The following is a 25,532-nucleotide window of genomic DNA, read 5'->3' on the forward strand; positions in this document are numbered from 1 at the left end:
CAGTAGCAGATACTGAAGGGAAAGCTTCCACCCACCCTGACAAATGATCAACCAAGACTAATAAGTATTTAAATCTACCTTCGGTAATGAGTTCTGTAAAATCTACCTGTACATTTTGGAAGCGTTGAATTCCTGGTTCTCGCCCCCTTTGGGCTGACTGCAGATAGTTTTCCTATTTACCTTTCAGCATACTACACAACTCCTGCATACTTGTTCAGCCAGAGTACATATATATTCCTACACATACGTATTTCCACAGCACAGTGTCACACCTTGCTTGAATTCCCCAATGACCCTCTTGATGCAAAACAGTTAATATTTGCCTCATTAGCACTTTATTCATCATTTCTCTCCCCTCAGGGAACATCTGTTTTCCTTTGGACTTCGTGACTCCTCATTCTTTAAAAACCTCTTTCTCTTTAAACTTTTTACTTCTTTTTAGCTTTGTGTAGGGGTAGCTCAACAATTCCCTGAATCCTCTCTGGATTTATTCTTTGTTCTCCCTCAGACAGTAGATGCCCTAAATACTTGATTTCTCTTACTACGAATTTTAATTTATTTTTCAATCCTTTCAAGCCCTGTTTTCCCAGAAAGTTGAATAGCTTGTTAGTGGCTTCCTTCACAACTGTTTTCTCCTGTCCTGACAATAAAAGATCATCCACATATTGTAACAGCAACACTCCCTTTGGAGATTGGAATTGCTCCAAAATTTGTTCTAGAACTTGCCCAAATAAATTGGTGGCCCTGTAAACCCCTGAGGTAAAATTGTCCATCTGTATTGCTGCTTCTGCCCCATTTCAGGGTCTTTCCACTCAAAGGCAAATGTATCTTTGCTCCCAGGGTCTGAGAGCACCCCATTAATAACACTGTTACTCCAGTCTAACAATTTACTATTTGAATGCCCAATTTCATTATCAACACCTTTCCCAACAAGTTAGTCCCTGCCTCAGGTACATACAATAATTGCCCAGTGATCATTCTATCCCTAGTCTCAGCTTGGTGTCCCCAAAAGTGGCACTGTTATCCCAGTCCCTTCTACCCCCATCACATTTAGGGTTTCATTAGTTAATTTAAGCCTTGATACTTTACAGGCCAGTAATGACCTAGCTGCCCCAGTGTATTGGGTTCACATGGCAAGGTTCTGGTAGCAGGGAGGGGGCTGCAGTGCTAGTCCATGTGAGAAGAATCCAGCAGCTGCCCCATGTTAGATAAGGGCCAGTTTCAGCTTTCTCCAAAGGGGCCCACCACTGTCCAGAGCCAAGCCATGAGCAATGCAGTTTAAATCTCTATCACAGCACATCCAAGAGAAGGAAAAAAAAAAAAAACTGCTGCACAACAGCAGCTGGGAGAGTGAGGAGTGAGAAATCTCCTTGCAGACAGCAAGGTCAGTGCAGAGGAGGGGGAGTGCAGTGCAGAGGTGCTCTAGGTGCTGGAGCCAAAGCCTCCCCATGGCCCACAGAGAGGCCCCTGGTGGGGAAGGCAGACGCCCCCCTCCGCAGCCCATGGTGTACCACGGCAGAGCCAATCTCCACACTGCAGCCTATTTAGGAACAGCCCAGGAAGGTCGGCACCCCATGAGAGGGACCCCACACCAGAGCAGCTCCCAAAGAGCCTGTTTTTTGCTGCCTGTGGAGAAACCCACACAGGACCAGTCCAGGAAGGTTGGCACCCCACAACAGAGCGGGCGGGGGGAGTGACCGTGAAGGAGCAGTGGAAACAAAGCACCATGGACTGACTGCAGCCCCCCCCCGCCCCGTGCCACTCAGGGCAGGGAAGAAGTGGAAGAGAGTGAATGGGGGAAGGTGCCCCAACCTTGTTTCTCACCACTCCAGCCCATCAGCAATAGGTAATATTTTATTAATCTTTCTATGCTAAGTCTGTTTTGCCTGCAGTGATAACTGTAGAGTGATCCCCTTTGAGGTACACTTGAGGAACCCTTGAGGTACGCTTTTTCATTTATCAGTGAACTAGCTTTCTGAGAAGCCCTGACTCCCCTACTCTGAATTTATAACAGCAATCTCTCCTCCTTCTTCCACTCTGGATATTCCTATTTGAAGTGGCCGGCCTGGCCACACTTAAAACATCTCAAAGCCTGTCCCTGCTAGGATTTAGGCTGCAACACAGGTAGCTTTCCTTGTCTGCCATTCCTCCGTCTCTCTTCCTCTCCTTTCCATCCTGGGCCCAGCTCCTCCTCTGCCTCACTACCCAGTACACTGTGAATACCATTTGTTTCGCTCTCTGCTTTTCCTTCTCATCTCCCTTCCTGGCATACACCTTCATACTACCTACACTGTTCCCTCCATCCTCCCACCTTCTGGAGCTTTTTCTGTATATCTGGCCAGGCTTTAATCACAAAATGAACTTTCAAGAGCCCTTGGGCTACCGGGTCCTCAGGATTCATCCCCGAGTACTTTCTAATTCTGACCCCAAGTCTCTCATATGATTTCTATGTTGTAGGTTGTTATTATCGCAGTTAGATAAGCGGATATTTCTGCTCTATTGGAATTTCTCTCGGTCTGGGGGAAGGTGTTAGTTCTTTCCCATTCTTGCATAGCTGCCTGCCGAATCGTTCCCCTCCTAAACATTCTTCTCCAGTGAACAACATACTCAAGATTGACATTTTCCCCCCAGGAATGCAAATTAGGCCTTAGAAACGGATTTGACTGTTCTGCTAGGCCCTCAATTAAAGACTTCATTTCCTTCTTAAAACTCCTAACCTCTCTGCTGGTAAGGGGGGAGTGGCGCCGGCCCCGAATCAGCCCTGCATGGCCCCGAGGCCCCACCAGGACCCCCCCCCCCCCCCCCAGCCTCCGCTCCTGCCGCTCTGCAACCCCCGGCGCAACTTCTCCAGGGACAGCGTCAATTGCAGTCCCTGTCTCCCCTCCTGGAGCAGCTGCCGCTGCCTCCAGTGCAATATTAGGATTATAGGGAGCATAACTTGATTCCTCCTCCAAAAACAGAACCTTATTGTTTACATATGTTATAAATGACTGAGTCCCAAATAGGATTACAATCAAAGTTTACAATTTATTAAATGAATAGAGGCAAGCAAACAGCGCTGGGTGCGCCGGGAGTCTCTGCTCCACCAGGACGCACACCTGTTACGTAAGGCGGCTGGTTTTTATGCTCCTAGGCTAATACATATTCATTACTACTTCTAGAAGAGGCAGGGTTATTATAATTGGTTTCCCGAATCCGAAGTCCTCCCAGGTGCACCTGCTTATCAGTCTCTGTTAGTCTCTCGGGGGCCGCTCGGACAGGGAGGCTCATATTCTTCCTCCTTATCTAGTGGTCTCTTGGCCGGCTGTCAGAAGTTACTGCACGTCCGTGCAAAGTCAGCAGTTTTTCTCTGAAGAAATCCCTTTGTTCTCTTCTCGCCTAAACCCAGGCCTCAATGTTAACCCTTCACACCCCTTAGTGGCACGAATTGCTGGACTATTCCTTACAATTCCTCCCTTTTTTTTTTTTTTAATATCATCAATTCGTGTCTCTTCTTCAGCTTTTGTTAGTAGCAGTTGGATTTCATCAGTCAGTTCTCGGGGTGTCCATTTCTTAAGCATCATTATCGACACATCACCTTTTCTCTCCCAAAGTCATCACAAATTGGGTGCTATTTATTATCCTCCGTATCAACAACGTAAAGCAAGGTATCATGCAAGGCATAAACAATAATGTCATTACACCACATAAAAATAAAAATAGCATTCTTTTAACCCATGGTCCACCGGGCAACCACGAAAAGAAATCCCAATCCATACCCTTCCAAGTTTGTACTGGGACGTGGGCTAGCTTTTTAATTTCCTTTGTTATCTGTTTAACCACTTTTCCATTATCATCAATTTGTAAACAACAATTAGAATCGTTCAGTTTTCCACACACTCCCCCTTCTTCTGCTAGTAAATAGTCTAAGACCATTCTACGTTGAAAGATAGCATTCCTCATCTGAGTGGATTGATCAGCCAGAAGATCCAAGGTCGTCACTGTTTGATTGGTTACAACTTCGAGGATAGCTTGCGACCTAATTATTCGGTTCAAATTATAAATAGGTTCTCGGGCTCCTGATACCAACTCATTCGGGTTCCAGGTAGCTGGCCCATAATGCTGTATGATTCTTTCAGGAGGCCATTCATCCTTTCCCCATTTTTGGGCACTATCCCCGGATAAGGTTCTCATGTTATTTTTCTCAGGACAAACTGATCTTGGTGTGGGAGAAGTCCGGTCGAGGCACTCTCACTCGGCGGTCAATACCCATAGGGGTTGCCTCCCTCGGTAGACCATACACGCCGCAGTGGAGGGTCCTACCCCGGTCTTGCCTTCTCCCTTTCCTCCCTTCAGCCTTGTCCTCTTTATCCAGTGCCCTTAATTCATGCAGAACCTCATTGCTGGGATATCAGTTCCTCTTTAGTCTCAGTTTCAGTTCCCCAGGAGTGGACTCAACCCTCCAGGCTTCGGTAGTTATTGGTCCTTTTATTCTGGATGCGTGGGTCCAACCCCTTTCTGCTGTTCTCACAGCTGTTTCAGTAGTAAGTAAAACAAGGTACGGTCCCTCCCATCGGGGGTTCAATGATTCTTCTCTCCAGGTTTTTATTAAGACCTTGTCTCCTGGTTGTATTTTATGAATAGCAAATCCTAAAGGTGGTGTCTGAGTCATCATCCCAATTTCTCTTATCTCCTGTAATCTCCTTCCAATGGTAATTATGTATTTCTGGATACTATGATCCTCAACTACATTGTTCCCTAGGGGCATCCCTTGAGAATAAGGCATACCATATAACATTTCATATGATGATAACCAGTCTCACTGTGTGGTTTAGTTCTTATGTTTAAAAGTGCCAATGGTAAGCATTTCGTCCAGGGCAGCTGTGTCTCGATCATTAACTTAGCCAATTGTTGTTTTATTGTTTGATTCATCCTTTCTACTTTCCCTGAGCTTTGTGGGTGCCACGGAGTGTGGTATTCCCACTGAATACCTTTCAAGGGGTACATCCTTCAAATCTTTGTGGCTGGCGTATGTTCGATTATTTCCACACAATTGTGTTCCAATGGTCCTTCTTCTGGAACGGTTCCTAGAAATACTGCTGGATATAACAGGTTAGTCGTTTTCAAGGTTATGTCATCTTGTTCAGTTAGGATTGCCTGATATTTCATCATCCAGCTGGGTGATAACCAGTGCCCCCCCCCCCCCCCCCCCCTTTGTTCCAAAACGGTTGTTACCATATGTGGTCCAAAAACTTCAATACGTTTTCCCATTTGAAGGCAAATAATTTTCTACTATCTTTATCAAGAGGTATGCAAAAGAAGGCATCCTTTAAATCTATCACGGTAAACCATTTATATTTCCCTTTCACAGATGTTAACAATGTGTAAGGATTAGCTACTACCGGGTGAATATCCTTTGTTATTTCATTTATTGCTCTAAGATCTTGTACAAATCTATACTCGCCATTTGGCTTCTTTACTGGAAAAATTGGAGTATTGTATTCCGATTTACATTCTTCCAGAATCTGATATTTGAGAAATTTGTCAATAATTTTCACCATTCCTGTGCCTAGCTTCTATCTTAAGTGGATATTGTTTGATTCAAACAGGTTCGGCTCCTTCCTTTAATTCCACCTTTACCAGTTGTGCCAGTTTCGACTTCCCTGGTACATCTGTTTCCCGTACTGTTGCTATAACTGCATTTTCTACTTCTCTTGGAATATTAACAAAGGGTTTATCTTTGATCATTAGGATTTGGCCTACTTTGGACTCAGGTACCTTCATTATTAATTCTCCATCCTCAAAGGTTATTGTTGCATCTAATTTGGCTAATAGATCCCGTCCCAAGAGTGGCATCGGGCATTCTGGTACATACTAAAATTCATGGTTTAGTTCCTTACCCCCAAAATGCAAATCAAGGGGTTGTAAGAATGACCATTCCTCCTCTTTCCCTGTGGCTCCAATTATTGTAGTTGTCTTAGTTCCTAATCGTCCTTTTAAACTATTTAACACTGAATATGTTGCTCCTATTACATTTACAGCCTAATTAACACAGAGAAAGAAGCTCCCATAACCAACAAAAAATTCAAGCCTCTGTCTTCATTTCCTAGCTTTATTTCAACTAGTGGACCTGCTAGGGTAGATGCCCCAGGTCCCCATCATTCCTGACTGTTGTAAGTTTGTCCTGCAGCCTAAGACAATTTCTTTCTGATATCAGGGGCTGATTGCCCTGGAAAGAGGCTAGCCAGTTGCCTCTCTCTCTCTTTTTTTTTTTTTTTTTTTTTTTAAGCCAGGTCCATTTTTTTTTTTTCATTGCATTTCAAAGTTGGTCCAGAAATTCAAAAATTCCATAAATTCCATAGGGGTTTCTTTTGGACCTTGTTGGAACAGATTCTCAATTCCCAATAGCCAATTTAACCAGATTTTGGTATTTACATAATTTCCGGGGTGATTAGGGTCTCAGTGAGGGGGTCGGTCAGGGGAATGCAATCGTTGACAGTTCCCTGAGCGGTCCCATTGGCAATCTGAGCTCACACCGGAACTCAGGTTGTTTCAAGAGTTAGCTGCTTTTCTGTTTCCACGACAACTCTCTCGGACCCATCACGGTCCCCCTGCCCCAGAGGGCTCACACCCGCGATTTAGAGATCTCAGCCTCGGGTTGAGGCGGAACTATTAACATTCCTACATCCTCTTTCCCTGCTCATTCAACTTCAAACAGCTCTGTTAAATACTACATGCCACACAACCTTTAACACCTTCAACAATCCTTTTAACACTTCCTTTATCTTTCTCCAGCCCGTACTTTTCTAATGCCAACACCAAAGGCTCAGTCAGGGGCCAACTTAATTCCAAACCTTTTCCCTCCAACATGCTGAAACAACATATCACTATACAACATTTCATCCTATTTTCCTTCTCTCCTCAAAAACATTAATTGCAAGACACTGTTATAGTCGATTGTCCATAAAGTGGCCATTTAGTTTATATAGTGGCCACCATTGATTGCAATACTTAGTGAAAGTCCTCTTGCTTTCTGTGCCCCCATTTCTAACAGTATCCTTCCAATGTGCCAATATGCACCCAAGGAGGCTTTTTTTTTTTTTTAGGACGTCTTTTTTTTGGATTTTCCCCTTTTCCTTGATTTCCCATTCCCTTTTATTTATTTATATTAGTTACTGTCCCTTGTTTCAATTTCCACGCAAACCTTTTTATTGCAGGTTTTTACTATCTTTTCCTAATCTTCTTCCCAAATGTCCCAATTCTCTGGGATTAAACTCTTCTTTCCACATACAAACTTTACTATTTCAGATTATTAATGAGCCCCGTTCCAATCATAAATCCGCAGGACTTCAGAAAAACACCTGAAGCACTCAGCCTTCTGTCTTCTAGACAAACAATAACACCTTTTCCACAAAATTTACATTTCAATAAGACCGAATTTCAAGCCGAATGCTAATTTTTCTCATGCACTTTGTTAGTAAGCCTACACAAAACAAGGAATCACTCCTGTGTATCCGTCAAGATGGGGGTTTAAAAAGGTACTGAGGCCTAAATAAATTCGCTCTCCCCCTTCTTACCAAATTCCCAGGGCTCAGGCCCGAACCACCAAAGAAGTGACTCTCCGTTCTACCACTTTGATAATCAGTCAGCCCCTCTCCCCCGATACTTGGGAAACTGACCGAACACCACCGCGAATATACCCAAACTTCTAAACTGTTACTTAGATAATGCTCCCACCTTCCTCCTTGACACAGTCAAAACATTTAAGAACAAAACAGGATTACAAGATGCACCACCGGGGGTGGATTGTTAGGATATAGAGGTGGTAGGTTATCCAATGACTCCCATTCATCATCTTTTTCTTTTTCCTTTTTTTTTATTTTTTATTTTTTTGTTCTCTTCGTCGTCAAACTTCTCGTCTGCTTTTAGTGTAAATATTGAGGCTGGAAAAGGACGTGAGATCCTGATCCATAATCCTGCATAATCACTTTCCTCCTGGCTAAAAGGTTCCTTTGAATTAACATGTATATTTAAGGCCTGGCAAACCCAGTCTTCAAAGGATCCGAAAACGGGCCAAAAGACATGTGGTCTTAAAGGCTCCTTTGGCCATTCTGTCATACAATACTGAACCATTTTTAATTTACTTTTTCCCTTTTCTGGGGCCCCTATCGTTCCAATTTCTAATCATTATCCCTAATGGACTTTCTGGTGGTATGTCTGGTAATTTGCTCCCTTTTCTCTGGTCCCGGGTCTTCAATTTTGTCTGACCCATCTAGGAATTTTACTGTGGCAATTCCTACAGCCCTTGGTTGCCTTAGTGAGAGTGTCTTGCAGGGGGTTTAGGACCTATCACCCACCCACGAATCCTATAGGAATCGCTTCGGTCCTTCACCGGCCAAGTCCCTCGCGGGAGATTGGAACCGCGGTTAGAAGACCTCCACAATCGCTTCGGAACTACGTTCCGTCTCAGTCACACTCTCACACACACAGGCAACCGAAACTCACCCAACCGAACGGTATACGCCTTAAATACTTACGACTCCGTCGTCTTCGTTCGGATCTTCGCGCGCAGAATTACGGGCAAAATATAGTGCTGCAGCCGGCAAAGGGAGCTCATAAAAAAATCTAAATCTTTGCTTGCCCTTATTCAGGTTCAAGATGGTGTTAGCCCCGACCTGACTCGAACAGGAGCCACCAAATGGTGGGGGCGCCCCTCCTAGATCAAGTCAGAATTCAGGAACCAAGACCATCCCGGATGAGCCCCCAATTGTTATAAATGACTGAGTCCCAAATAGGATTACAATCAAAGTTTACAATTTATTAAATGAATAGAGGCAAGCAAACAGCGCTGGGTGCGCCGGGAGTCTCTGCTCCACCAGGACGCACACCTGTTACGTAAGGCGGCTGGTTTTTATGCTCCTAGGCTAATACATATTCATTACTACTTCTAGAAGAGGCAGGGTTATTATAATTGGTTTCCCGAATCCGAAGTCCTCCCAGGTGCACCTGCTTATCAGTCTCTGTTAGTCTCTCGGGGGCCGCTCGGACAGGGAGGCTCATATTCTTCCTCCTTATCTAGTGGTCTCTTGGCCGGCTGTCAGAAGTTACTGCACGTCCGTGCAAAGTCAGCAGTTTTTCTCTGAAGAAATCCCTTTGTTCTCTTCTCGCCTAAACCCAGGCCTCAATGTTAACCCTTCACACCCCTTAGTGGCACGAATTGCTGGACTATTCCTTACACATATAAATTTCAAAGCCTGAAAAGCGTATCTTTTCAGGAAACAGACATTGTATTTCTACCTCTCCCCATCTGTTTCAAACTAGCTTGTACAAAGGGAGCGGAGGGGCAGGCGCTGAGCTCTGCTCTCTGGGGACAGCGACAGGACCCGAGGGAACGGCATGGAGCTGGGACAGGGGAGGGTCAGGCTGGGTGTTAGGGAAAGGTTCTGCACCCAGAGGGTGGTCGGGCACTGGGACAGGCTCCCCAGGGAGTGGTCACAGCTCCGTGCTGCTGGAGTTCAAGAAGCATTTGGACAATGCTCTCAGACAAATGGCTTGATTTTTGAGTGATCCTGTGTGGAGCCAGGGCTCGATGATCCATGTGGGTCCCTTTCAGCTTGGTATATTCTATAATTCTGTGTTTCTATGAATCCCTTAATCTCTCTATGCTGATTATAATATTGTATAAATAATATTTTCTCTAACATATGGGAAGATTTCAGGATGAAAACACAACAAAGTACTGTAATTGTTCATTATTATTGAATAACCAGAAAACTCAGGACTCAAATAGGAAAATATTTCTGCTGTAACGTTTTCAGACTTCATTGAACTATTATGTGGGTTTATACATGAAACACTGCAAACCCCTGCTAAGACTTTGTTTCAATCTGAGGTAAGTCAAACACACACAAACAACAGATTTTCCTTCAGTTGTCCAAAAGTAAATGTTGTCTTACAAATACGTAAAAGCATGAATAAATCTGTGGTTAGCACTGAGTGAAAGACACTGATATGAATTAGTTCAGAAATAGCTTATGTTTGCCTGGTAAAGTAGTCAGCCTTGCTTGTATGTTTCCCAAGCACGACAGAGTAGCTAGATTTAACTGAAAGCATGGACTAATGTCATGTGCTCTATGACAGTCTGTAGAAGTATAACTTCTAAGGTATTTGTTGCAGTGCAGTGATGCTTGGATGTTCTTTTTAATGTATGTGTATGATGAGACAGTTCAAGCTTTGTATACATTCTAGTATTCTTTGTCATATCAAAAACATGGAAGCTATTAACTGTACATTTTTTTATTTTGAATATATGAATGTTTAAAATGACTGAATGATTAATATTTGATGAAGATCTTTGAATATTCAGAATCAGATGTTATACATCACCAGAAGCTTACTTTTGGTGTTTTATATTATAAGCATATATGAACAATTTAACACATATATAGTGATCTAAATCAATTTCAAAATAGTACTGTACTGTAGCTGGAAATCTAAATTTATGTAATCATAATTCCCACATTTCCAGAATAACAAGTGTTCTAATTTGCAAAACTGTAGAAATAGAAAGGCTCTAGACAGTGCTAAAAAAGACATGAAGGACCTTTTGTGTGATTAGAAACTGGATCACTATGTACCTTGGTGATGTAAGGAATGGTCCAGCAATTCGTGCCACTAAGGGGTTTGAAGGGTTAACATTGAGGCCTGGGTTTAGGCGAGAAGAGAACAAAGGGATTTCTTCAGAGAAAAACTGCTGACTTTGCACGGACGTGCAGTAACTTCTGACAGCCGGCCAAGAGACCACTAGATAAGGAGGAAGAATATGAGCCTCCCCGTCCGAGCGGCCCCCGAGAAACTAACAGAGACTGATAAGCAGGCGCACCTGGGAGGACTTCGGATTCGGGAAACCAATTATAGTAACCCTGCCTCTTCTAGAAGTAGTAATGAATATGTATTAGCCTAGGAGCATAAAAACCAGCCGCCTTATGTAACAGGTGTGCGTCCTGGTGGAGCAGAGACTCCCGGCGCACCCAGCGCTGTTTGCTTGCCTCTATTCATTTAATAAATTGTAAACTTTGATTGTAATCCTATTTGGGACTCAGTCATTTATAACAGTGAGAGACTAGTATTGTATGTTCCATAGTGTCATGTATTTTGACACTAGAGTGTATTGAAAGAAGGGCAACAAAGATGGTTACAGATCTAGAGAGGAAAACATATGAGTAGTGTCTGAAGTCCCTTGGTTTGCTCAGGCCAGAGCAGAGCAGGCTGAGGGGAGGCCTCATGGTGGCCTGCAGCTCCCTCACGAGGGGAGCGGAGGGGCAGGCGCTGAGCTCTGCTCTCTGGGGACAGCGACAGGACCCGAGGGAACGGCATGGAGCTGGGACAGGGGAGGGTCAGGCTGGGTGTTAGGGAAAGGTTCTGCACCCAGAGGGTGGTCGGGCACTGGGACAGGCTCCCCAGGGCAGTGATTATGTCATTAGGCCTGCCAGTGTTCAAGAAGTGTTTGGACAACGTTCTCTTAGATATATAGTTTAACTCTTTGGTTGCACTGTGTAGAGTCTGGAGTTGAACTCAATGATCCTCATGGGTCCCTTCCAAGTATGGATATTCTATGGTTCAGTGATTCCTGTTATAAGTTTACTGTTTTTACTTTAAACACTTAGGAAATTTTTCAGAACTGCCTATCGTTACAGCAGTATTAATGACAATGCATTCTAATAAAAAGTTACTTAGGGAAAGTGCAGTTTAGGTTTAGCAAACACTTTCTTCTCAAATTTGATCAAACTAAATATTTTAAAACATTATTTTCTATACTTTTCCTTACTGTTACAAGTATTTGTATTAGCGCATGATAATCTCTTACTAGGGTCTTATCATTATCCATGTCTATCTAGTTCTGGTTTTCTCCTTTTGGCTTTTTTCTGTTTTTAAGTAGAAAAAAAAAATCACAAGGAAAGAAAACGGTGATATTGGCAACTAGAATGTACATTGAGCTGTAATCCTATTAAAGAATAATTTTATTCAAAGAATAGTGAATAAAATGCTTTTTGAAGTATCTTGTGGTATGTTATTGGTTGCTGTTGATTGCAGAGCACTTATGCCACAATGTTCATCTAACATTGAATTACCATGCAGGGAAGCATGGAAAGGTTATCTGCTTTCACACACAGACTAGGAGAAAATTACCCTTCTCTGGAGCAAACAACTAAGCAAGTCAGTATCATAATATATATATATATATATGATATATATATATTATATATATATATCTCATCTATATTCTTGTCCTTCATAGACAATTAGTAACTCAGCCTGAATCTGATGCCCATTCTTTGGTGGCTTAGCATCTAGACCCTGAGAAACACCACAACATAAAAGCTATTGTACTAAAAGCTAAAAAACTAAAAAACTAAAAAACGTTTCATAGAGATCTATCACTACTGAAGGTATTCTGTCTGTCATAGTGTAAATGCAGGGTATACGGATTCAGCTATGTATGTATGAGAACAGCATTATTTTTTGGAAGAGGACAAAATATTTCAAACCTTAGTAATTTATGGCACTGTGGGATAATATATTTTAGCTTACATATTACTATGTTCACAAGAATATTCCAACTGAATTACTTACAATAAGAATCCAGTTTATGCTACCATATGTACCTTCCCATTGTCATTCCCAAAAATTATGAGAAGAGTGCTTTTCATTACGTGCACTGGAGTTAATACAGAATTTGTACATATCTACCAAAAAAAATTAATAATAATAATTATCCACAGCATGTCACTGACTTTGCTTGATGTTCTGTGTTCCAAGTTCATGCCTGGTTGGAAAAAAACAAAGAAACTGTAAATACCTAATGAATTAGTGCATAAATCTTTGAGTGGCATGCGTGAAAGACTTTCTTTTTATCCAAAGAAAGCGTGTTACACAAGTAACTAACACAATATAGAACAAAGCTTCAGCAAATAAAGCAGAACATAATGATCAGATCTGCATCAATGTAAATTCATGTAGTTCCCTCAAACACTGCCAATCTTTGCCTACTAAGAATCTTTTGTATTATTTAAAGTATGAATAGGGTAACAGAATGTCCTGTTCTTTGGAAGCAGCCGTGCTAAATATTGACATAGCTCCAATGACAGCAAATGTTCATGAGCTGTTGATTATATGAAGACTACTGGTGCTTCTTCACTATTGCTGCCATAAGTGCCACTCTTAGTGTTGTTTTGATATAATGATGTCTGTTGTTTTATTTGTACCCTAGGGAGTCATGTCTTTGAATAGCAATTATATAGAAAATATGAGGTGGATAGGAAAATCTTTTCCATTCCGACCATTAGGTGGAGCTAAAAATCCTGCAAATTGAAACGTTGATCTCATTCCTTTCCATCAAGTTATCCCCACCTCTATTTGGTTTTGATATGCTTTCAGTTTTTCATGGTAGAGTATGGCCTTTTTATGTAGGTTTTCTCAGAATACTTCTGACTTCAGTTTCTGTAAATATTTTCAAAAGTCCAGCAATAAGAATCTTAAGAGTGAAGACTTCATTTTCAAGCTGTACTGTCTACAGAGTGTGAAATGTTTATCATAGTGTTAAATATTTCTGTTGTTGTTAGTGCTGAGTTAAAAACTGTCTGGACGGCTGGGCCCAGAGGTTGGTGAATGGAGTAAAATCCAGCTGGCGACCGGTCACCAGTGGTGTTCTCCAGTGGTCAGTGTTGGGGCCCATCCTCTTTAACATCTTTATTGATGACTTGAATGACAGAATTGAGTGCTCCCTCAGTAAGTTTGCAGATGACACCAAATTGGGGGGAAGTGTCGATCTGCCGGAGGGAAAGAAGGCCCTGCAGAGGGTTGTGGACAGGATGGGTCAATGGGCAGAGGCCAATGGGATGAGGTTCAACATGGCTAAGTGCCGGGTCCTGCACTTTGGCCACAACAACCCCATGTAATGCTACAGGCCTGGGGCAGAGTGGCTGGAAAGCTGTGCAGAGGAAAAGGATCTGGGGTGCTGGTTGATGCTTGCCTGAACGTGAGCTGGCAGTATGCCCAGGTGGCCAAGAAGGCCAATGGCATCCTGGCCTGTATCAGGAATAGTATAGCCAGCAGGACCAGGGAGGTGATCATCCCCCTGTACTCTGCTCTGGTGAGGCTGCACCTCAAGTACTGTGTTTAGCTTTGGGCCCCTCACTACAAGAAGGACGTCGAGGCCCTGGAGCGTGTCCAGAGAAGGGCCATGAAGCTGGTGAAGGGCCTGGAACACAAGTCCTGTGAGGAGCATCTGAGGGAACTGGGGTTGTTTAGTCTGGAGAAGAGGAGGCTCAGGGGAGACATCATTGCTCTCTATAACTGCCTGAAAGGAAGCTGTGGGGAGCTGGGGGTCAGCCTCTTCTCACAGGTAACTAGTGATAGGACAAGAGGGAATGGCCTCAAGTTGTGCCAGGGGAGGTTTAGGTTGGAAATTAGGAGACATTTCTTCTCTGAAAGAGCAGTCAGGCATCGGAATGGGTTGCCCAGGGAGGTGGTGGAGTCACCATCCCTGGGGGTGTTCAAGGAAAGGTTGGACGTGGTGCTTAGGGACATGGTTTAGTGGGTGACATCGGTGGTAGGGGGATGGTTGGACCAGATGATCTTGGAGGTATTTTCCAACCTTAATGATTCCATGATTCTAAAATGCTTCATGCTAATGCATACTGAATCCTTACAGACACGTTGTTTTCTAGAAGGAGAAACGCAGGGTCAGAGAGGATTTAAGGATATGTCTATGTTCAAGACATTGGTGTGGCCTTACCTTGAATACTGTGTACAGATTTGGGCACCACAATATAAGAAGAATATAAGAACAAAACCATTAGAGAGCATCCAAAGGAGGACAACAAAGATGGTGAAGGCTCTAGAGGGCAAGACGTATGAGGAGCAGCTGAGGTTCCTTGGCATGCTCAGGCCAGAGCAGAGCAGGCTGAGGGGAGGCCTCATGGTGGCCTGCAGCTCCCTCACGAGGGGAGCAGAGGGGCAGGCGCTGAGCTCTGCTCTCTGGGGACAGCGACAGGACCCGAGGGAACGGCATGGAGCTGGGACAGGGGAGGGTCAGGCTGGGTGTTAGGGAAAGGTTCTGCACCCAGAGGGTGGTCGGGCACTGGGACAGGCTCCCCAGGGAGTGGTCACAGCTCCGTGCTGCTGGAGTTCAAGAACCATTTGGACAATGCTCTGAGACATGGGGTCTGATTTTTGGGTGGTCCTGTGTGGTGCCAGGAGTTGGACTCGATGATCCTTGTCGGTCTCTTCCAGCTCAGGATATTCTGTGATTCTATGATTCTATGTGGTTGTGAAACTCCCTAAATCAGTATGTTCAGCAATATTATTTAAGTTAAATGACTATTTAATCACCTTACTAGATTGGATCTCACGTATTCCTCATGTCAGAATTGGTGCACTAATAGATTGAGTTAAGCCTGCTTTTCACATGGACCTTAATACTTACCTAACTATTTGATGTAGACTTTCTATTGTAAAAGCAGGCTAAAATTGATAATGTGGAACATCTTGACACTGCAAGTGAATTTAAATGTATTGGGTCCTGTTGATGTTACATGGACTTTGTGTGGACAGTGTTAGTGAACAAAGCTTCAGTTAGAATAGCAGGCTGTAATTTCAAATGTGAGTGTCTTACTTTTATTTGCAACCTACAGAATATACAGAAGTATTGAAAGAGGGAAGAAAGGGGAAGATTTGTGGTTTATAGGATTTATTCTTCCATGTGGTGTTGGGAGGAAGCCTGGTAGTTCTAAAAGTGTTAACAATAGTGTTACTTTTGTAGAAAAAAAGGAAAATATTTTAATTTCTAGCTACACCTTCCAAAACCCTGTAAATATGTTTGTGGTTACGAATTATACATAGAAAAAGCCACTGTTTAAGTTTGTGATTTGTTAATATTCCACAGAGATTATTTGAAGAATTCTTGGCTGTTCCCTCCCACCATCCTTCATACTATAGCCTTTTGTAAGGATTCTGCATTTTTTAGTAATGTGTGCAGCATTCATAAGGAGATATTTCAAATTTTACAGAATTGTTTAAACTTTCCTTCCTGTCATGACACATGCTTCTTTACATGTCATACAAATGTAGAAGTTAACATTCTTTTAATATGTTTAATTTATGTCTTTTGTTTAAAAAAGCCTATAAACTGTAAGCTGTAGAATATTATTGAATTGGGTAGATGACACCTGAAAGGCAAAAGCAAATCATCCAATTCAACTGTTTTTATTGAGCAGAAAGTTGTACCTTGGGAAGAAAAAAAAAAAAAAAGAAAAAAAAAAGATGTCAGATAACTCATTATCTTGTGGTATTTGAAGGACAGAAATTGGAAACCATAACCTGCTGCAGTACTGCATAATGCTGTTTTGACTGAAATGATAATTACCACCTCCACTGGTTGTCACTATTTTGGACTCTGGTTCAGAGACTATTTTGTTCTCAAGTTAAATAATCCTAATTAGCTGTCTCAATCTATTGAAGGCTTTTCCCCTCTAGAAAAGAATTCATTCCTGCCCCTTTGCACAGTGAATTCTGGTCTGCTGAGGAAGCTTCAGAAGTCAGGAGGAATTTCATGTGTTTTGGGATGGTGTTGCTTGCCCTCTGATAACTGGTAGTCACAACAGCCATGTGACTAGGGTGGACCATTTGTTAACATTTTGTAGGATTAACAAAGATTCTTAGAAGAAAACAAGTAAATAGGTAGACATGGAATGACAAATTTTTTTTTAGACTTAGTATGATTAGTTACTCCTACTGTCCAGTACATCCATATCCATATTAATATAACAGTGTCCTGGTTCCAGTTAGGACAGAGTTAATTTTTCCCCATAGTAGCTGGTAGGGTGCTATGTTTTGGATTAGGATGAGAAGAGCGCTGATAACATGCTGATGTTTTAATTGTTGCAGAGCAGTGTTTACACCAGGCCAAGGACTTTTCGGCTTCTCGCTCTGTCCTGCCAGCGAGCAGGCTAGGGGTGCAGCAGGAGCTGGGAGGGGACAGACCCAGGACAGCTGACCCAAACTGTCCAAAGGGGTATTCCATACCATCTGATGTCATGCTAAACAATATATAGGGGTGGCTGGCCGGGGTGGGGGGCCGGCTGCTCGGGGATAGGCTGGGCATCGGTCAGCGGGTGGTGAGCAATTGCATTGTGCATCACTTGTTTTCTTACACATTATTATTATTAATAGTATTATCATTATCACTATTATTATTATTATTGTTATTATTATATTCCTGTCTTAATAAACTGTCTTTATCTCAACTCACCGGCTTCACTTTCCCGTTTCTCTCCCCCATCCCAGAGAGGGAGGGGGGAGGGTGAGCGAACGGCTGTGTGGTGTTTAGCTGCCAGCCGGGTTAAACCACAACATGATTTTTTTTACTCCAGTGATTATTTCTGTGCTGAACAGAAACGTTCAGCTATCCCGCTAGTATGGTTAAGGGTTTCATATGTATTTTATAGAACATGGTATGCTTACTCCTGAATCACTTCCTCTTGAACCATTGTTTTCCTCTTCTTCCTCTTCTGCAGATTTTATGCTTTTATGCTGATGTATGTGGAATTGCACAACAGAACTGTTACTTTTGTATGAAACTTTGATCAGTCTCATGATAGTGACAGGCTTTATGCTGTGTATCTTCTGTAGACTCTAACCAAAGGACAATGTACTGGAATTACTGGTAAGGTCAGCTGTGTCATAGCACAATATCAGGAGTGACTTAGAAAAGCATTTTTCAATCAAAAATTCCCTCAAAAATACAATTTAAAAAAGATAGGAATATATACTAACTTAAGGAGTTAGCAGGGTTCCCTGGGAATCTGCTTTTCAGACCTTAGGGGTCCAAAGGAGCTGGTTACTTTTTAAGAGTCACCTTTTAAAAACAGGCAATCCCACTGCGTTGTAAGTTGAGTAAGTAGGGCAGAAGACCTGCTTGGCTGAACAGGGACTCTTGATGGAACTCAAACAGAAAAAGAAAGCATATGATCTCTCTAAGCAAGATCAGGCCACACAGGAAGACTACAGAGCTGCAGTCCACATTTGTTGCCATCGCCATTGTAAGGAATCAGTTGTATCATCTGAATGTTTATAAATCTGATGTGATTCATCCCTGGGTACCGAGGGAGTTAGCAGATGGTATAGCAGAACCCTTCTCAATTGTCTACAAAAGGTCTGGGGAGGTCCCCATTGACTGGAAACTAGCCAGTGTTATCCCAGTTTAAAAGAAGGGCATAAGAGAAAACCTCAGAAAGTACAGACCTATAATTTTAATTTCAGTGTCTGGAAAAATTATGGAGAAGATTATCCTGGGTGCTACTGAAAGGCACTTAAAGGATAATGTTGTCATCAGGCCCAACAAACATGGGTTCACAAAGGAAAAGTCCTGTCTCACTAATTCAATATCTTTCTATGAGAAGATAATCCACTTAGTGGTTGAAGGGAAGGCAGTGGATATAGTTTTTCTGGATTTTAACAAAGTTTTTGATACTGCCCCTCACGGTATCCTTCTGGAGAAATTGTCCAACTGTGAGATGAACAGGTACATGATGTACCGGGTGAAGAACTGGCTGAATGGTAGAGCTTAAAGGGTTGTAGTGAATGGGACTGCATCAGGCCAGTGACCAGTCACTAGAAGCATTCCCCAAGGCTCAGTCTTGGTTCCAGTTCTGGACAACATTTTTATCAATGATCTGGATGCAGGAGTTGAATGCATCCTTAGTAAACTTGCTGGTAATTCTAAACTGGAAGGTGATGTTGACTCTCTTAAGGAATGGGAGCCTTTGCAGAGGGATCTACATAGGTCGAAGCATTGGGCCAATAGCAATGGCATGAAATTTAACAAGAACAAATGCCAGATTCTGCATCTAGGATGTAGTAATGCCAGACACAGGTACAGATTGGGAGGCAAGTGGCAGGAGAGCAGAAAGAGATATGGGGATACTGGTTGACAGCAGACTCAACACAGCTGTTTTCACATTAGTCTTGTCCAGTGCTGCACAGTGGCACTGATTAGAGCAGCTCTGAAACAAAGACAACAAATCTGATAGCTCAGTGCTGGAAGCAGCTGCATAAGAAAATTACACAGAAAGATGGTTACAGGGCTGGTCAGTGCAATTAGAGCCTGTTAGTGCACTCAGGGGCCTGACATATATTTCATATGCATATATACTGGTCCTGCCACTAATCAATAAATTATTGCAGCAAGATGAAATCATTGCCCCTGTTCTGTAACTCTGTGTATAGTACCGACATTCTCCTTGTGTGTAATATATCTGTTTTATATAGACCTAAATACTGCACTTCAACTAAAGCATGAGTTAGGCTGTTGACTCCACTCCCCAAGAGCTTTGCTGAACTGGATATACAGGCTGTTTTGGGCTTGTTTGATTTGTTCACTTAAAATTTTAAATGCAAGTATTATAGTGCTGCAAGCTGAATCAGACTATTACTGCCATGGTAAAAGGTGGATATCACTATATTTGTTCCCTAGTGCTTGCTTCTGTTCCAGCTGCCATGATCCATAGTATCAGCAGAGGTGTTCATATAGGTTGTGGTGATTTTAACCTCACAGAAATGTTTAATTTAAAATTACAATAATTAATTCTGCAAAGTAATTAACTAAGCAGCTGCCCAGATAATTTTGCTAGTGTAAAAGAGCAGGCTAATGCAGAAGTAGAGGCAAAAACAAGAAGTCAATGGTGGGGGAAGAGAAGGTCATCTCTTTTAACAGTTATGCTAACCCAGCTCATTTTCATGGCCTTTTGGAACCTTGGAGAGCATGCTCTTAAATGTACACATCAAGACCGTGCTGCTATAGAGATCTCAACTGCCTGGAGAAATGGGCTGATGGGAACCTCATGAAGTTCAATAAAGAGAACTTCCAAGCTCTGCATCTGTAGTGGAATTGCCTTGTGCGCTCTCACATGCTGGGAACTGACCAGCTGAAGAGCTGCTCAGCAGAAAAGGCTCTTGGGGTACAGCTGGATACCAAGCTGTTGATGAGCCATCAGTGTGCCCTTGCAGCAGAAGAGGACAATAGTGTCCTATGCAGTAGGCAGAGTATTGCCAGAGGGTTGAAGGAAGTGATCTTGTACATGTCTGTGATCAAGTACAGAGCCTGTACTTGGTGCTGGTGAGGCACATCTGTGTTCTTTGTCCAAGTCTGGGCTCCCCAGTACAAGAGAGACAAGTAGCTACTGGAGACATTCCAACAAAGGACCACAAGAATGATTAAGATACTGGAGCCTATCTCCTATTAGGAAAGGCTGAGAGAGCTGGGACTGTTTAGCATGGAGAAGTGTCAGGTATATATTACCAGCATGCACAAATACCTATTGAGGGGTGTCAGTAGGGAAGATGGCACCAGACCTCTCAGTAGTGCCCACTGACAGGACAGAAGGCAATGAGCACAAACTGAAATACTGGAAATTCCACTTAAACATAAGGGAAAAAAAAAAAAGCACACCTTTTTTTATTGTTATGGTGGTTAAACACTGGACCAGATTGTCCAGAAGAGTTGTGGACTGTTCATCCTTGGAGATATTCAGAACTCAACTGTACACAGACGTTGGAAACCTGTTGTAGCTGGCCCTGTTCTGAACATGAGAAGAGAAGATAGAACCAGACTTCTCAGTGGTGTCCAGTGATGGCACAGGAGACAATGAGCACAAACTGGGCAAGGATTCAATGGCAGGGGGAAGATAGCATCATCTCATTTAACAGTCATGCCAACTCAGGTCCTTTTCATGTCCCTTTGGAACTCCAGCGTGCATGCTCTGGAGTTTTATTGTGATGGTGGCCAAACACTGGACCAGATTGCCAAGATGAGTTGTGAACAGTCCATCCTTGGAGATACTCAGAACTAAACTGCACTCAATCCCTGGCAACCTGTTGCAGCTGACCCTGGATGTAGCGAGGCTGTGCAGGGAGAAAATTAGAAAGGCCAAAGCTCATCTGGAGCTCAACCTGGCTACTGCCGTTAAAGACAACAAAAAATCCTTTTACAAATATATCAACGCGAAACGGAGGACTAAGGAGAATCTCCATCCTTTACTGGATGCGAGGGGAAACCTAGTTACTAAGGATGAGGAAAAGGCTGAGGTGCTTAATGCCGCCTTTGCCTCAGTCTTTAGCGGCAATACCGGTTGTTCTCTGGATACCCAGTGCCTTGAGCTGGTGGAAGGGGATGGGGAACAGGATGTGGCCTTCGCTATCCATGAGGAAATGGTTGGCGACCTGCTACGGAGCTTGGATGTGCGCAAGTCGATGGGGCCGGATGGGATGCACCCGAGGGTACTGAAAGAACTGGCGGAGGAGCTGGCCGAGCCGCTTTCCATCATTTATCGGCAGTCCTGGCTATCGGGGGAGGTCCCAGTTGACTGGCGGCTAGCCAATGTGACGCCCATCTATAAGAAGGGCCGCAGGGCAGACCCGGGGAACTATAGGCCTGTCAGTTTGACCTCAGTGCCAGGAAAGCTCATGGAGCAGATTATCTTGAGGGTCATCACGCTGCACTTGCAGGGCAAGCAGGCGATCAGGCCCAGTCAGCATGGGTTTATGAAAGGCAGGTCCTGCTTGACGAACCTGATCTCCTTCTATGACCAAGTGACGCGCTTGGTGGATGAGGGAAAGGCTGTGGATGTGGTCTACCTTGACCTCAGTAAGGCTTTTGACACAGTTCCCCACAACATTCTCCTCAAGAAACTGGCTGCTCGGGGCTTGGACTGGCGTACGCTTCGCTGGGTTAGAAACTGGCTGGATAGCCGGGCCCAGAGAGTTGTGGTGAATGGAGTCAAATCTGGTTGGAGGCCGGTCACTAGTGATGTCCCCCAGGGCTCGGTACTGGGGCCGGTCCTCTTTAATATCTTTATCGATGATCTGGATGATCTGGGTGAGGGCGTCCAGTGCACCCTCAGTAAGTTTGCAGATGACACCAAGCTAAGTGCGTGTGTCGATCTGCTCGAGGGCAGGAAGGCTCTGCAGGAGGATCTGGATAGGCTGGAGCGATGGGCTGAGGCCAACTGTATGAAGTTCAACAAGGCCAAGTGCCGGGTCCTGCACCTGGGGCGCAACAACCCCAAGCAGAGCTACAGGCTGGGAGATGAGTGGCTGGAAAGCTGCCTGGCCGAGAGGGACCTGGGAGTATTGGTTGATAGTCGGCTGAATATGAGCCAGCAGTGTGCCCAGGTGGCCAAGAAGGCCAACAGCATCCTGGCCTGTATAAGAAGCAGTGTGGCCAGCAGGTCTAGGGAAGTGATTGTGCCCCTGTACTCGGCTCTGGTGAGGCCGCACCTCGAGTACTGTGTTCAGTTCTGGGCCCCTCGCTACAGGAAGGACATGGACGTGCTCGAGCGAGTCCAGAGAAGGGCGACCAAGCTGGTGAGGGGTCTGGAGAACAAGTCTTACGAGGAGCGGCTGAGGGAGGTGGGCTTGTTCAGCCTGGAGAAGAGGAGGCTCAGGGGCGACCTTATCACTCTCTACAGTTACCTTAAAGGAGGCTGTAAAGAGGTGGGGGTTGGTCTGTTCTCCTACGTGCCTGGTGACAGGACGAGGGGGAATGGGCGAAAGTTGCGACAGGGGAGTTTTAGGTTGGATGTTAGGAAGTACTTCTTTACCGAAAGGGTTATTAAGCATTGGAATGGGCTGCCCAGGGAGGTGGTGGAGTCACCATCCCTGGAGGTCTTTAAAAGACGTTTAGATGTAGAGCTTAGCGATATGGTTTAGTGGAGTACTTAGTGTTAGGTCGGAGGTTGGACTCGATGATCTTGAGGTCTCTTCCAACCTAGAAATCTGTGATACTGTGATACTGTGATACTGTGATACTGTGATACCCTGCTCTGAGCATGGAGTTGGACTAGAGACTTCCCGTAGTGTCTTCAAGACTCAGTAATTCTGTAATTCTGTGAACTGGAATGCTGGAAAGAAAAAAGTCATTAGGTACAGAATTAGTATTGTCAGAAAAATCATATTGCCTGTTGTATTTCTAATTGTTATTTACGGGGATAGGCATGACCAGAATGTGCAGTACTCTTTTCAAGTACAGATAATGTGCCACACAGCTTAGTAACATACGAGGAAACAATGAGGTATTCAGAATGAGCTTTCATTTAGTAGCCCACATGCAAATATTAGCAAGAAGGTCAGACATATTTTCACTACCATGTCTTCATTCACTTTTTTCCTTAAAAATTTGTTCTAGCTGATATCTGCAGTAAACTTTTTATTAATGTTAGTGGGATCTGTTATGAACAAAAAATGTCATAAATTCTTGTAACTTCCATAGGTTCTGTATAAGGAGAGAAAATATCAGTAAGACCATATGATCAAAATGAGTTATTTTTCATGTTACAAAATCATGTAAGTGTTGCAGGATATCAAAATGGTATCTCAATATTTAGAAAATACCAAAAGGTTAGTGTGATACTACGTACGTATGTCAATAAACAGAAATAAGAAGTGAGTCTTTCCTAAATAGATTATCAAAATTATTCTTAATATCATACAGTTGTGCAGAAATAACTTTTACAGAAGGATTCAAAGCAGTACTATAGTAACAAAAGAACTTACAGGAGCTTGTAGGAGCAAGTAAAGCATGGAAGAGAACTTGTATGAAATACCTATCATTGTAAGAAGTAGGTGACAATCTCAAAATTACTCAAAATTACTGTTCATGATATTATACCTTTCTTTCTACATAAAAACAAACATTAGTTTTGTAATAAATTTCAGGAGTTTTTAATAGTTAACTTTAGTTCATTTCACTGTGAAATATTAAATGTCATCTAGCTATGATGCAGCTGCAGAAGTTCCCGTACTTCACTGGTACTGAAAAGCATTATGTGTATATGCAAATAATTTTAGTAACATGGGTGGAGCTAATACTTAGACAGTATTATGAAACAAATGAAATAGATTCCCCCCCCCAGTAATCCACATCAAAGATCAAGGAAAGAAATGCACACTCATTTTAAATTATTTATATATATTGTTCGAAGCTTTGTGGGAAAACCTAGAAAGGTAAGTGCTGGGTTAAAAGCATCTTAAAAAAATGCTGAAAAGCTGCTAAAGCCATAGTTGCTGACAAGGAGAAAGATTAGTGGCCTTATGCATTATATATTTATCTACTGTAGCAGTCCATAGGTCAGGTCTACTCATTTTTTATTCAAATACAATGTGCACTAGAGTTTGCTGGAAGCCAGTAGACTCAAGGAATTTGAATAACTTCATAAGTGCGATCTTTTGAAAAAGTGATGTGAAAGTGAGCATGAAAGTTAAGTCATTCTAAAAAGTGAGCTCAAGACTAAGTGAGACTGTTTCACCTAGGGTAGCAGACCCTTTGCATCAAAAATATTAAATTACATGTGCTTTCATTGTTCAGTGTAGTGTCTCAGCTTATGAATACCAGCCATCTTACAGCACAATGCTTTATTTTTGGTTTGATTCATATCTAAATGAATCATTATCTGCCAATAACCCAAGAAAATACAACCTTTTTCCCCGGAATAACTGTCATAGAACAAGAATGGCCTCTAAATCCTGAGAGATTCATGCAATACATGTTAGAATTTGTCTGCTTCTTGAGGGATGGTGGACAGATCACTTGTCACCCTTGTGCTTTTGAAAAGTTAATGTTTTTTTCTTCAGAATGACATTTACAAATGTGACTGATTGTGGGTCCAAAATTTAGAAGTTCGTATGAAACACTAACATGCAGTTATTCTTTTGTGTGTGTGTGTGTTTGTTTTGTTTTGCTTTTCTTAGTTGCAGCTGTTCCGAGAAATATTACATGCCTTTAAAGGAAGCCATGATGTTTGTTTCTGCTAGAGGCTCTGTGATCTTCCAGCTTTATCAGAAAGACAGCTTTATAAGTAGGCTCCACTGAAGAGATTTAGAAAAAAAAACGGGGTGCTGACATTAATAATTTAGTAGAAGAAATTATTTTATCTCTGCTATGTGACTAGTTTTGCCTTCTATATTTGTGTAAATGCAGTTACTGATCAGAGGGCTGATCAAGTAACAAAGAACTGGGGGGAAAGATCACCCTAATTTGTGAACCTGTTTCCTTTTTTTTTTTTTTTTAACCATAAGGGCATTAGTTTTGGCACAAAAGACTGGGAAAGTACAAAAAGATAAAAAGGAAAAAGAAACTAGGGGAAAGGTCAAGGATGAAGTATATAGCAGTCCGGCAGTGCTTGTCTGACACATCATACTGTGTTACAGAATACTAATGCCGCAGAATAGGAGGGGATAGGGTCTGTTGACTCACTCAGGAAGCCTGCTATCTGCTGACTCAATGACTCACTGTTCCTTCACAGACAGAAAAAGTGGATCCTTACAAAAAGAGGACTTTAGAATCAGCTGAGTAGTTGAGGAAAGTCAAGGAAAAATCAGGTTTCATTGTAAGTGTAAGCAATAGGAAGGAAATGGGTTTTAACTTTACATGACATACAGTGTTCTGTTTTGTTTTGTTTTGTTTTGCTTTGTTTTGTTTTGTTTTGTTTTCAAATGTC

The 25,532-nt window shown here is 42.8% G+C and overlaps 1 long non-coding RNA gene across 1 annotated transcript; it reads right to left on the reverse strand.

Annotated features, from left to right (window-relative positions):
* Positions 1–3,004: 3,004 nt before the first annotated feature.
* LOC136788628 (uncharacterized) lies at positions 3,005–9,222 on the reverse strand. The gene is made up of 2 exons (XR_010827283.1): positions 8,517–9,222; positions 3,005–5,078 (listed from the first exon to the last, which is right to left on the reverse strand). It is a non-coding gene; the product is annotated as an uncharacterized lncRNA (long non-coding RNA).
* Positions 9,223–25,532: the final 16,310 nt, after the last annotated feature.

This window comes from Anser cygnoides, chromosome W (genome assembly GCF_040182565.1).
Source record: "Anser cygnoides isolate HZ-2024a breed goose chromosome W, Taihu_goose_T2T_genome, whole genome shotgun sequence".
Taxonomy (NCBI): Eukaryota; Metazoa; Chordata; class Aves; order Anseriformes; family Anatidae; genus Anser; species Anser cygnoides.